The sequence below is a fragment of the Tamandua tetradactyla genome, chromosome 12 (assembly GCF_023851605.1).
Source record: "Tamandua tetradactyla isolate mTamTet1 chromosome 12, mTamTet1.pri, whole genome shotgun sequence".
Lineage (NCBI taxonomy): Eukaryota > Metazoa > Chordata > Mammalia > Pilosa > Myrmecophagidae > Tamandua > Tamandua tetradactyla.
This window is the reverse complement of record NC_135338.1, coordinates 29,457,779-29,470,572: the sequence shown is the minus strand read 5'-3', so window position 1 is coordinate 29,470,572 and position 12,794 is coordinate 29,457,779. Positions and strand designations below refer to the sequence as shown.

Here is a 12,794-nt window from a genome sequence, read left to right as displayed (position 1 = left end):
TACATCAGTAATGAGGAAAATACTACTTAGAACATCCATCTATACAGACAAAAATTACAAAATCAGATAAAAATGACGTATAGTAGACCAGAACTGTTATAAACTGCTAGTAGAAATATAAATGGATACATCAGTCAAGACCCAGCAGTTCCCCTCTCAGTAGAAAACTGAGAGAAACTATTGCACATGCAGCACTTGGAAACATGTAGGGAAAATCGAATTGAAAATCAACAAGAAAATGGAAAATTGTAGGCTACTGACCAATTGAATACAGCACAGCAGTGGAAATTAAAATTATATGCAGCAAGATAGACAAATTGTATAAATGCAAGATAATGTCTTATACTCCAAACATAAGCTTTATTCTTTACTGTGTTTTCTTGACTTTGTTTGCAATGAGCATATGTTTATTTTAGAATTAGAAAAAAAGAGCTAAAACATTAATAGTAATAAAAAGGTTTCATATTAAACAGAGAACATATTAGTTATCATCTTTTACAAAGGAATATATATAGTTTTCTGGGTCAAGATGGTGGCTTAACAATGGTGAGCATTTTAGTTCGTCCTCCAGAACAACTACTAAATAACCAGAAACAGTACAGAACAGCTTCTGGGGCCATGTCAGTGACCGGACACATAGCGTACTCCAGTCTGGACCAGCTGGACCAGCTGTGAGCACCCCCCCAGAACCGTGAGTTCCCAAAGCTGCGGCGGCCAGCGCCCCTCCCCCACAGGCCGCTTCCCAGAGGGGAAAGGAAAGAGACTTTACCAGCAGCAGGGACTGGGCACAATCAAACGCCAATTGTGGAACTAATTAACAAATTCTGACTACTAAAAATAGGCCCCAGCTTAGGTGAACCTGCTCATTTTTGCCCCGGTGCCAAGGGGGCAGGACTGACAGAAAAAGGGGAAAAAAAAAAAAAAAGAAGGAAACAGGTTTTTGTGGCTGTGTATCTACAAAGGCTTGACTGCCTCTGGATACAGCAGCAGGACTTTTCAGGCTGCAACTGCCCCAGGCATAGGCAGAAGTGAGCTCTTTTGGGGGCTTGTCTGGAGCCTGTGCCTTCCCCAGGGGAGGGGTGAAGCCCCACCCAGGTGGAATCCCTCCATCAAGGAATTCAGACACCAGGGCTTGGTAATTTGACGCCATTAAAACCAGCCTATATAACCTCTCCTTGGTCTCCACCACCCGCCCCCAGCAGGGAAAGTCTGCCAAAGTTAAAGGTACTGCATCATCTTATGCTGGTGGGACCTGCAGTCAGACAAGTGCCACATACTGGGCAGGATAAGAAAAACAGAGTCCAGAGAGTTCACAGGAAAGTCTTTCAACCTGCTGGGTCTCACCCGCAGGGAAAACCGACGCAGGTGACTTTCCTTCTGATAGGAGACCAGTTTGGTCTGGGTAAATCTGGCTGGGGTCTATAATATCTAAGTAGACCCTCCTAAGTGTGTGGGGGGGAAAGGCACCATAGAAGCAGGGCAAGAAGCAAGAAAACAAGAACTGAAAAACTCTCCTCTGTTAAACAAAACTTAAGCTAAAGGTCCACATAAAGCTGAACGGAATGTCAAAGAACAGACAGACAACAAATTCATCCAGCAAGAAAACTCTAGATAAAAGAAGTTTAAGCAATCTCCAGAATAAACTAATTAAGGTAATTAAATGCCTAGACACCAGCAAAAAATAACAAATAACACTAGGAAAATTGAAGATATGGCCCAGTCAAAGGAACAAACCAACAATTCAAATGACATACAGGAGCTGAAACAATTAATTCAGAATGTACAAACAGACATGGAAAATCTCATCAAAAACCAAATCAATGAATTGAGGGAGGATATAAAGAAGGCAAGGAAAGAAAAAAAAAAGAAACTGAAAGTCTGAAAAAACAAATCACAGAACTTATGGGAATGAAAGGCACAGTAGAAGAGATGAAAAAATACAATGGAAGCCTACAATGGTAGATTTCGAGAGACAACATAGGATTTCAAAACTGGAGGACGGAACACCTGAAATCCGACAAGAAACAGAAAGTATAGGGAAAAAAATGGAAAAATATGAGCAGGGCCTCAGGGAATTGAAAGATAATATGAAGCGCATGAATATATGTGTTGTGGGTGTCCCAGAAGGAGAAGAGAAGGGAAAAGGAGGAGAAAAACTAATGGAGGAAATTATCACTGAAAATTTCCCAACTCTTATGAAAGACTTAAAATTACAGATCCAAGAAGTGCAGCGTACCCCAAAGAGAATAGATCCAAATAGACATACTCTAAGACATTTAATAATCAGAATGTCAGAGGTCAAAGAGAAAGAGAGGGTCTTGAAAGCAGCAAGAGAAAAGCAATCCATCACATACAAGGGAAGCCCGATAAATAAGACTATGCACAGATCTCTCAGCAGAAACCATGGAGGAGAGAAGACAGTGGGATAATATATTTAAATTATTAAAAGAGAAAAACTGCCAACCAAGAATTCTATATCCAGCAAAATTGTCCTTCAAAAATGAGGGAGAAATTAAAACATTTTCAGACAAAAAAATCACTGAGAGAATTTGTGACCAAGAGACCAACTCTGCAAGAAATACTAAAGGGAACACTAGAGACAGATACAAAGACAGAAGAGAGAGGTGTGGAGAAGAGTGTAGAAAGGAAAAATATGAGTAAAGTTAAAAGAATGAAAATTAGACATGACATATAAAATCAGAAGGCAAAATAGTAGAAGAAAAGTACTACTCATGCAGTAATAACACTGAATGTTAATGGATTAAACTCTCCAATCAAAAGACATAGACTGGCAGAATGGATTAAAAAACAGGACCCATCTATATGCTGTCTCTACTCAAAGGACACGAGGCCAAGGACACAAATGGACATTTACACACCAATGTTTATAGCAGCATTATTAACAAGTACCAAGAGATGGAAACAGCCAAAATGCCCATCAACAGACAGTTGGCTAAACAAACTGTGACATTTACATAAGATGGAATATTATGCAGCTGTAAGACAGAATAAAGTTATAAAGTATGAACAACATGAATGGACCTTAAGGACATTATGCTGAGTGTGATTAGCCAGAAACAAAAGGACAAATACTGTATGGTCTCACTGATATGAACTGACATTAGTGAATAAACTTGGAATATTTCCTTGGTAACAGAAACCATCAGGAGATAGAAACAGGGTAAGATATTGGGTAATTGAAGCTGAAGGGATACAGATTGTGCAACAGGACTGAATATAAAAACTCAGAAATGGACAGCACAATATTACCTAATTGTAATACAATTATGTTAGAACACTGAATGAAGCTGCATATCAGAATGATAGAGGGAGGAGGGCTGGGGCATAAATGAAATCACAAAGAAAGATAGACAATAAAGACTGAGATGGTGTAATCTAGGAATGTCTAGAGTGTATAATGATAGTGACTAAATGTACAAATTTTAAAAATGTTTTTGCATAAGAACAAAAGAATGTCATTACTGCAGTGTGCTGAAAATAGATGGTACTTCCTATTTTAAAATTTCAACTAATGTGTGAGACTAAAGCAAAAAATGTTTATTTGGTACAAATCTATACTTTGACTAGTGCATCTCCTAATATAACTTATGTAGATAGTTGATTGAACACCTTAAGTACATGGAACTTTGTATAGGACATGAGATTTTGTTGGTTTGTCCAGGTGATGCCCTGATGAATCCCAGAGTGATTTGATCAGTGAGTGGAAAAGTATTTGCAAAGTCCCCTTCGGGGAATGGTGAGAATGGGGGAAAACTCAACTTTCCCAAGTTGAATTATTGATATTCTCACAAGCAGTGTGGACAACCAAAGCTATAGGCTGAGCCCCCAGTCTTGGGGTTTGTTTATATGAAACTTAACCCCACAGGGGATAGGTCAAGCCTACTTAAAATTAAGCCTAAGAGTCACTCCCAAGAGAACCTCTTTTGTTGTTCAGATGTGGCCTCTCTCTCCCCAGCCAACACAGCAAGCAGACTCATCACCCTCCCCCTGTCTACGTGGGACATGACTACCAGGGGTGTGGATCTTCCTGGCAGCGTGGGACAGAAATCCCAGAATGAGCTGAGATTCAGCCTCAAGGGATTGAGAAAAACTCTAGCATGAGCTGAGACCCAGCATCAAGGGATTGAGAAAACATTCTCGACCAAAAGGGGGAAGAGTGAAATGAGACAAAGTGTCAATGGCTGAGAGATTCCAAACAGAGTCAAGAGGTTATCCTGGAGGTTATTCTTATGCATTAAGTAGATATCATTAAGGAGAGGCTGGAGGGAACTGCCTGAAAATATAGAGATGTGTTCCAGTAGCCATGTTTCTTGATGATGATTGTATAATGATATAGCTTTCACAATGTGACCGTGTGATTGTGAAAACCTTGTGTCTGATGCTCCTTTTATCTACCTTGTCAACAGATGAGAGGAACATATGGGATAAAAATAAATAACAGGGGGAACAAATGTTAAAATAGATTTAGTTTGAAATGCTAGTGATTAATGAAAGGGATCAGTAAGGGGTATGGCCTGTAAAAATTTTTTTTCTGTTTGTTATATTTTTCTGTTGTCTTTTTATTTCTTTTCCTGAATTGATGCTAATGTTCTGGGAAATGATCATGATGATGAATATGCAACTATGTGATGATATTGTGAATTGCTGAGTGTATGTGTTGGGAATGTTTGTTTCCTGAAATTTTTTTTAATTAATAAAAAATTTTTAAAAAAGGAATATATATATATATGTGTGTGTGTGTGTGTGTGTGTGTGCGCGCATGTGTGCGTGTGTGTGTGTATGTATCAATAATGGGCTTAGCAATAGGTTCAAGTTCCACATCAGGGCAGTTTCTAAATACTCCTTATTTTCAAGACGTTAAAAAAAAATTTAACTCTCAATTATACATCACTGAAAACGGAATGGTAGTTACTGGTTGTTGGGCAACTCCTAGATCTTCATATCAAATATAGATCCCCAAATTGCAGTAAGCCTCATTACTGAGATCTGTGTTTAGAAGCTTTTAATAAGATCATTTCTCTCTTCAAAACTGGATGGATGAATATTTCACCGTGTTTGTCTCCAATGAGGAAAGAAAATTAAATATTGAGAAACAAGCTGGAAGAAGAAGCCATACCACCTATACCATAATATATATAGTCTTCTTAAATTCTGACTCCTAATCCTTAACATAAAAAAACTGTGGTATTTCAGCCAAGAGTGATAGATACAAGTTATTCAAGATGTCCAATATATTACTGATAGGACTCTTGAGAAAGTCACTTGGAATCACAGGAATGATTATTACTAGAATTATCACAATCATGAAATCATCTGATCTTACGTTTCATTTCAAATACTCTAGTGAATAATTCTCCCCTCTGACTAGCACACTGTGTGGCAGAAAGAGCAATTATTCAACAGAACAGGCATACCTCAGAGATATTGCAGGTTCAGTTCCAGACCACTGCAATAAAATGAATCACACAAATTTTTTGGTTTCCCAGTACTTATACACCATACTGTAGTCCACTATACTGTGGTCTATTAAGTGTGCAATAACATTATATCTGAAAAACAATGTACATACCTTAATTTAAAAAATATTTTATCACTAAAAAAATGCTAATCATCACCTGAGCCTTCAGGGAGTTGTCATCTTTTTGCTGGTGGAGGGTCTTGTCTTGATGCTGATGGCTGCTGACTGATCAGAGTGGTGGTTACTGAAGGTTGGGTAGCTGTGGCAATTTCTTAAAATTAAGACAACAATAAAGTTTGCCACATTAATTGACTCTTTCATTCCCAAAAGATCTCTCCCCAGCATGCAATGCTATTTAACTGCATTTTATCCACAGAAGAACTTCTTTCAAAATTGGAGTCAATCCTCTCTCAAGTACTAAGACTTATTATTTCTTGATCCATGGGCTGCTGGCAGGAAAACATCATTCATCTCATTGTATATCTCCATCAGAGCTCTTAGGTGACCAAGTGCATCATCAGTGAACAGTAGTATTTTGAAAGGAATCTTTTATTCTGAGCAGGTCTCAGCAGTGGGCTGAAAATATTCAGTAAACCATGTCATAAACAGGTATACTGGCATCTAGCCTATAAGCAAAGGCACAGTATATTTAGCATAATTTTTAAGGGCCCTAGAATTTTCAGAATAGTAAATGAGCATTGCCTTCAACTGCAAGTCACCAGGTGCATTAGCCCCTAACAAAAGAGTCAGCCTGTCCTTTTAAGTTTTGAAGCCAATAATTGACTTCTCCTCTCGAGCTATGAAAACCCCAGTTGGCATCTTTTTCCCAATAGAAGGCTGTTTCACCTACATTGAACAGATTTTCATCTACATCGAAAAGCTATTTAGTGTAGCCTTGTTTCGGATTTGCTTTGGCTTGAAGGAATGTTGAGGTTGGTTTGATCTTCTACCCAGATCAACTAAAACTGTCTCCTTATCAGCCAAAAGCACTGTTTCATTTTCTTATCATTCATGTTCACTGGAGTAACGCTTTTAATTTCCTTCAAGAACTTTTTCTTTGCATTCATAATGTGGCTAAATATCTGGCCTAGGAGGCCTGGCTTTCAGCCTATTTCGGCTTTCAACATGCCTTCCTCACTACGCTTAATCATTTCTGGCTTTTGACTGAATGTGAGAGATGTGGGACCCCTCCTTTCAGCTGAACACTTAGAGGCCATTGTAGGGTTATTATTTGGTCTGATTTTAATATTGTTGTGTTTAGGGAATAGAGAGTTCCGATGGGGGAAACGGCCGGTGGGTGGAGCAGTCAAAATACACAAAATACTAAATTCGCCTTCTTATATCAGCACAGTTCACAGTGCCCCAAAACAATTATAATAGTAACATCAAAGAATATTAATCACAGATCACCATAACAGATTAATAATAATAATAATAATAATAATGAAAAACTCTGAAATACTGCAAGAATTACCAAATGTGATAGAGACACAAGTGAGCACATGCTGTTGGAAAAATGGCACTGATACACTTGCACGATGCAGGGCTGCCACAAATCTTCAATTTGTAAAAAAAAAAAAAATGCAATTATCTGTGAAGCATAATAAAGTGCAATAAAACTAGGTATGCCTGCATCCATTTCTTTGTGCAGCAAGGTAAAGACATATGCTCACTTTGCTTTGTTTTGGATTTATGATTTTCATTATTTCCTTTACCACTGAATCAAGATCTAGAAAGAGAATGTTGATAAACTACTGCTTCATTAATAGAATACACTTGTAGCTGGTTCTCCATCAGAACTGATTTCATTGTATGTACCTTTTCTAGTCCATGTGATTACTATGTGCCAGGCACATCTTCTAAGTGTTTTTATACATATTAATGCATTTAACCCTCACAATCACCTCACCAAGTCAGCACTTTCATTATCCTCATTTTACAGATAGAGAAACTGAGGCAGAAATCCTAAGAGACATTAAGGAGCAGTTTGGATCCTGAGTCCTTGCTCTCAACCACAACACCTAACTGCCTCTAAATCAGGGTTCAGCAAACTTTTTCAGCAAGACAGTAAATATTTCACACTTTATAGGTTATATAGTCTTATGCAACTACTCAACTCAGCTGCTGAAGTATGAAAACAGCAAGAGACTATTATTTATATAAACAAGTGAGATGGTATGTTTCAATAAAACTTTATTCATGGACACTGTTCTAGTTTGCTAAATGCTAGAATGCAATATACCAGAAATGAAATGTCTTTTAAAAAGGGGAATTTAATAAGTTGCAAGTTTATAGTTCTAAGGCTGAGAAAATGTCCCAATTAAAACAAATCTACAGAAATGTCCAATCTAAGGCATCCAGGGAAAGATACTTTGGTTCAAAAAGGCTGATGAAGTTCAGGGTTTCTCTCGCAAGTAAGAAGGTACACGGCAAACATAGTCGGGGTTTCTCTCTCATCTGGAGAGACACATGGCAAACTCGGCATCATCTGCCAGCTGCTTCTCCTGGCTTCTGGTTTCATGAAGCTCCCCCGGAGGCATTTTCCTTCTTCATCTCCAAAGGCCGCTGGCTGGTAGACTCCCTATGTCTCATGGCTATGTCACTCTCTGCTCTCTCAGAATCTCCTCATTCTCTAAAATGTTTCTTCTTTTATAGGATTCCAGTAAACTGGAATCAAGACCCACAGGAATGGGTGAGATATGTCTCCACCTAATTCAGCTTAACAACCAGGGAGATGATCTAATTATAGTTTCAAACACACAGTACCGAATAGGGATTAGAAGAAATGGCTGCCTTTACAAAATGGATTAAGATTAAAACATGGCTTTTCTAGGGTATGTACATCCCTTCAAACCGCACAGACATTGAGATCTGAATTTCATATAATTTTCCCATTACAAAATGTTATTTTTCTTTTTTTCATTTTTTATTCAACCATAAAAAACATAAAAGCATATTTGGCTCACAGGCCATACAAAAACTACATGGGCCATAATTAGCTAACCTGTATCCTATATGAAACATCTGCTCTTCTCTAACCAATAAACCAAACAAAAGACCATCAAGCACTTCTTCTCATACACACCAACCGCAATTCTATAACCCCTAACATCACCAGTTTCATCCCACTGTGATGCAAATGCTGTTAGCGCACACAGGCCAGTATTGTTCTTCCACAACATATGCCACTGCAATCAAACCACACTACACAATGTCATTTAATAACAAAATTCTGACAAGCTCATCCTGCTTGCTCTTCAAAAAAAAATCACTGCAATTAATTTTGAGTACTTTTTTTTTTGCATGGGCAGGTACCGGGAATTGAATGTGGGTCTCCAGCATGGCAGGCAAGAACTCTGCCACTGAGCCACTGTTGCCCACTCTGCAAGCAATTTTGAAAAGTGATTTTACAAACTTTTTGGTAAAAATGTATAGTATACCTGTTCTTTACAAGAAGGTGTCGCTTTGAATCATGCTTTTATGTTTTTAGTATCTTCTCCTTCATTGAGAAAATTGATCAATGTACACTAGAAAACATTAGTTTGGGATTATTCTAGAAAAATTCAACTGGTTTCCATAGAAATCACTAGGAAAATGATGAAACTTCAAAGGCCTTATGTCATTATTTGTCAAAGTTTTAGAACAGACAGGTGACTAGGGATAAATGGACTGTCAGTGTAATAAAATAAAACTTTAAAATAGAAACAAAAGATTCTTTTGTTTTACTGTCTCTAAAAAAAATGTATTAACTGTAGAGAATCTTAGAAAACAAAAGAAAACTTAGGTCAACCTTTAAAAACACAAAGATACCTAAAAAATCCTGTTTCTCCAGTAAATTTAAAAAAAAAAAAAACTACTCCTTAAACTACGTTTTCTTCAAAATGTTTAGCTGTAAATTTAGAGCTAATTGTCACTCCCCTGAGGCCATTCTTGCTGCCTTATGACACCTGTTCAATCTCCAACTATTAGAAAAAGCTAAAGAACAGTTTTGTTTCTAAATTCAAAACAGTAGTTTCATTCAGATTACTCTCTTTAAGGCCATGCTTCTCTCTTCATGTAGTCTGGGATCTTTACACATTGGCAACTACCACGGTATAAAACAGTGCCTTTCAGTGAGTTGCAACAGCAACAACCGTTGACATATTTAGAGAAAAACTGAACTTAAATTTTTTTTTAGCTTTAAAGTTTGTCTTTTTTGCCAACCTCATAAAAAAGTGAGCAAAAATTAAATTAAAAAAAAAAATCTAGCCATTGAAATTCGCAGAATTGGGAAGCACTATGCCATATACCCTAAGCAGAAAAATGCCACAGTTACTAATCCTGTCCTAAATTGTACGTTCTATCCATCAACATTATCTGGACTAACTTTCTTAACATGTTTTCAGGAGAAGAAAAACCTAACAGTTGTAAAAATAAGGAGTGCTGCCTTCTTTCCATAGTCTAGCCCCCAAATCAGTTAGTTTTATGGCTCTTTCACTAAATAAAAATGGCCAATGGAACAAAGAATTATGAACTATTTTTTGTAATATTCCACTAAGATTGCCAATTTGCCCTGGGTTCTACCTTTTCTAGTGGTACACCTGAAGCTAAGAGCACACCTCTATTTACTCATCCTGCGGAAAATCCCTTTTGGCTTATTCCCCAAAATGTAACTGGATAAACAAATTCCTACAATGTGCAGAATTCAGTTCTAGATCTGTACCACTTTTCATTTCTGGCAGATGGAAAGAATGTTTAGGAGAAGGGACGAAGAAAGGTTTCAGAAACAAATGTCCATAAACTATAGGAAATTACTGTTAATTAGATCAGAAAGAAAATGAATGTTTTTTAAGTCTTATAGTTTTCACAGGCTGCCTCCAAAGGTCTTAGAAAAGGCCCTCATATCCAATTAGAGGTTCCAATTAGAGGTATCTTTTCAGGGGATGGCACAACAGAGAAAGAGGAGGAAGACAGTTCCAGTGTTGGATTCAGACAGACTTTCCCGTAGAAGAAAGCAAAAACTACAATATCCTATATAACCAATTGCAAGTTAAATTGGTTTCAAAGGGTCAGCTGGAAACTTCTGTAACAAACTTAGAATACGTTTTCCCGAAGGCAACTGGTTTACAAGCGAACTATGGCAACTTGAGCCTACCTGTATGTCTTCAAAAGCTTGAATTTTATCTGTATAATATTTTAATACAAACAAATTCATTAAAAATACTAGATATTATCTTCTTTTATCTGTTTATAGTAACATTTTATATTTATGGAACCCCATTACATATATCTGTATTTACATCTTTAGCAACAACACAATGCTTTTTTTAGGGAGGTGATATTCAAAATTTATGCCACATCACCCAGCTGAAAAGGAAACGAAGTAGCACTGTACTACAATTCATCAACAATTAATTGAGTCTATTACTTTGGGCAAGTTATTCACTGTAGTAGGCACTAGAGATGGGTAGCTTAAAACATATATAAGATGCCATACAGGAAACCCAGGTTTGATTTCCACCCCATACACTGCCTGCCCCCTCATCGCCAAAAAAAAAAAAAATATATATATATATATATATATATATAAGGGCACAAACATGAAAAATAAGGGAAGAAAAAACACTAGTAAAAGTGAGGATGTACACCGATAGACTAAAATAATTCTATATATTTTTGAAGGAATCCCCATTTTCTCAAGCAAAAAAAAAAAGACTTTCAAGAATCCATAAATTTTGGTAAAAAGTCAACTTCTTCAAGGTTAAAATGTTATATATTTAGAAATACTAACTTTTCCTCTCTCTTATTTCATGAAACAATTTTGTTTAATACATTCACATACATCTTTAGCAACAGAGATTTCTTCATTGCAATAGCCACCTGGAGTTATCTAACACAGGTTTACACAGCACACCAATATCATCATTTCTTCCATTTCAGTATAAATCATTTGAGGGACAACAGCTTTTGAATGTATGCCTGAGGCTGTTACTGGAAATTCTGTTGATCACAAATAGCTATTTGCATTTCATTAGAATAACTGATCTTTTTTTCCCACTCACCCCATAGATGCATATTCCTGATCTCCATAACCTACAATGTTTTTTAAATTAAATTTTAGCAATTTGTGATGATATGCAACATTTGTAAATTATTAAGTTATAACCCTAATAATAGTTACTAAATTTGTTAATTTTTTTAAAAACCAAGCCGTTTTCTTATACACCCACGTATGCACTAAAAAAAGAAGTAATTGAGCAAGCAGCAAGTAATAATATGTCTTTGTAATTAATCAGATAATATGGTAATTATTTCTTTATTGAGGGATATGTCTAGGGGAGAATAAAATCAAGTTAATGGAACGCTAGAGAACAAGAGCAAGATGGTAGGGGGGAGGAAATCGGAATGTACTTTCAACAGCAGAGCTTTCCCTCAGTTTCTATAACCATCTTTGGGGTAGTACAGAGAATAAAAGGGAGGTAAAAAACAATTTTCACATTATTCTAAAAGGGTCTCTGAATAATTATTGTCTAGAAGATTTGTCAGAAAAGACAGCACATTGAAGATCTGGAAATTTTTCAAAAATGAAGGTAACAAAGAGGTAGGCCCCCAGACATGATAAACCCCCAAAATGTAAGAATGTAAGCACTCAGCAATAATCTAAACTATATGCATGTGACTAGTGATTCTACAAAATCCTTTCCAAATGGTTTCTAATGAGATACAGAAACCTATTCCCAAACAGTCAAGCAGTAGCCAACCCAAAGTGAAGAAACAAAACAAACCTGTTACATACAGGAATCAAAACTGGCTATTAAAATGTCAAAACAGCAAACAAAACAGAAAGGTAGAGATATTTATGCATCTAAAGAAGAGAGACTGCAATAATTTATCTTTCTAATACCATCCAGAAATTAGACTTCATTTTTTTCACCAAAAAATTCCCCAAATAAAATCTGAAAGTATTATTACATAAGAACATAATGTGAAATGCAACAATATTTTTATTTATATATGGCTTTCTGAGTAAACCTGATCATCCTAGAAAGGGGTGTTCTATGTTGAGAACTATCTTGGTTCATATTTCCTTTTATAATTACTAACTTGGCATTTCAGTATATAAATCACTCTTCTATGAGTTTAATCAATCTATGTAAATCTCTAAGTAATATGATAAAAACCGAATTTCTAAATATGAGGACCTCATTAAGTTCAACCTAAATACCCTGACCTACTTCTTTATTCCATTTGTTTCTAATATATTCTATTGAAACAATTTTTCAGAATTCATAGTGAGGTTAAGGATTCAATAACAAGCTCTGACAATACAACTTAG

The 12,794-nt window shown here is 36.4% G+C and overlaps 1 protein-coding gene across 9 annotated transcripts in view; it reads right to left on the bottom strand.

Annotated features, from left to right (window-relative positions):
- Positions 1–12,794, bottom strand: part of PCNX1 (pecanex 1) — a 224,864-nt gene that overhangs the window by 150,495 nt on the left and 61,575 nt on the right. Inside the window, exon 1 of one of the 9 annotated variants that reach the window (XM_077122891.1) lies at positions 5,637–9,252. The exons of the other annotated variants lie outside the window; for them this stretch is intronic. The gene's annotated coding sequence lies outside the window, so the exon portion shown is untranslated. Of the gene's footprint in view, positions 1–5,636; positions 9,253–12,794 lie in introns of those variants that run through there. 9 annotated transcript variants of the gene reach the window in all.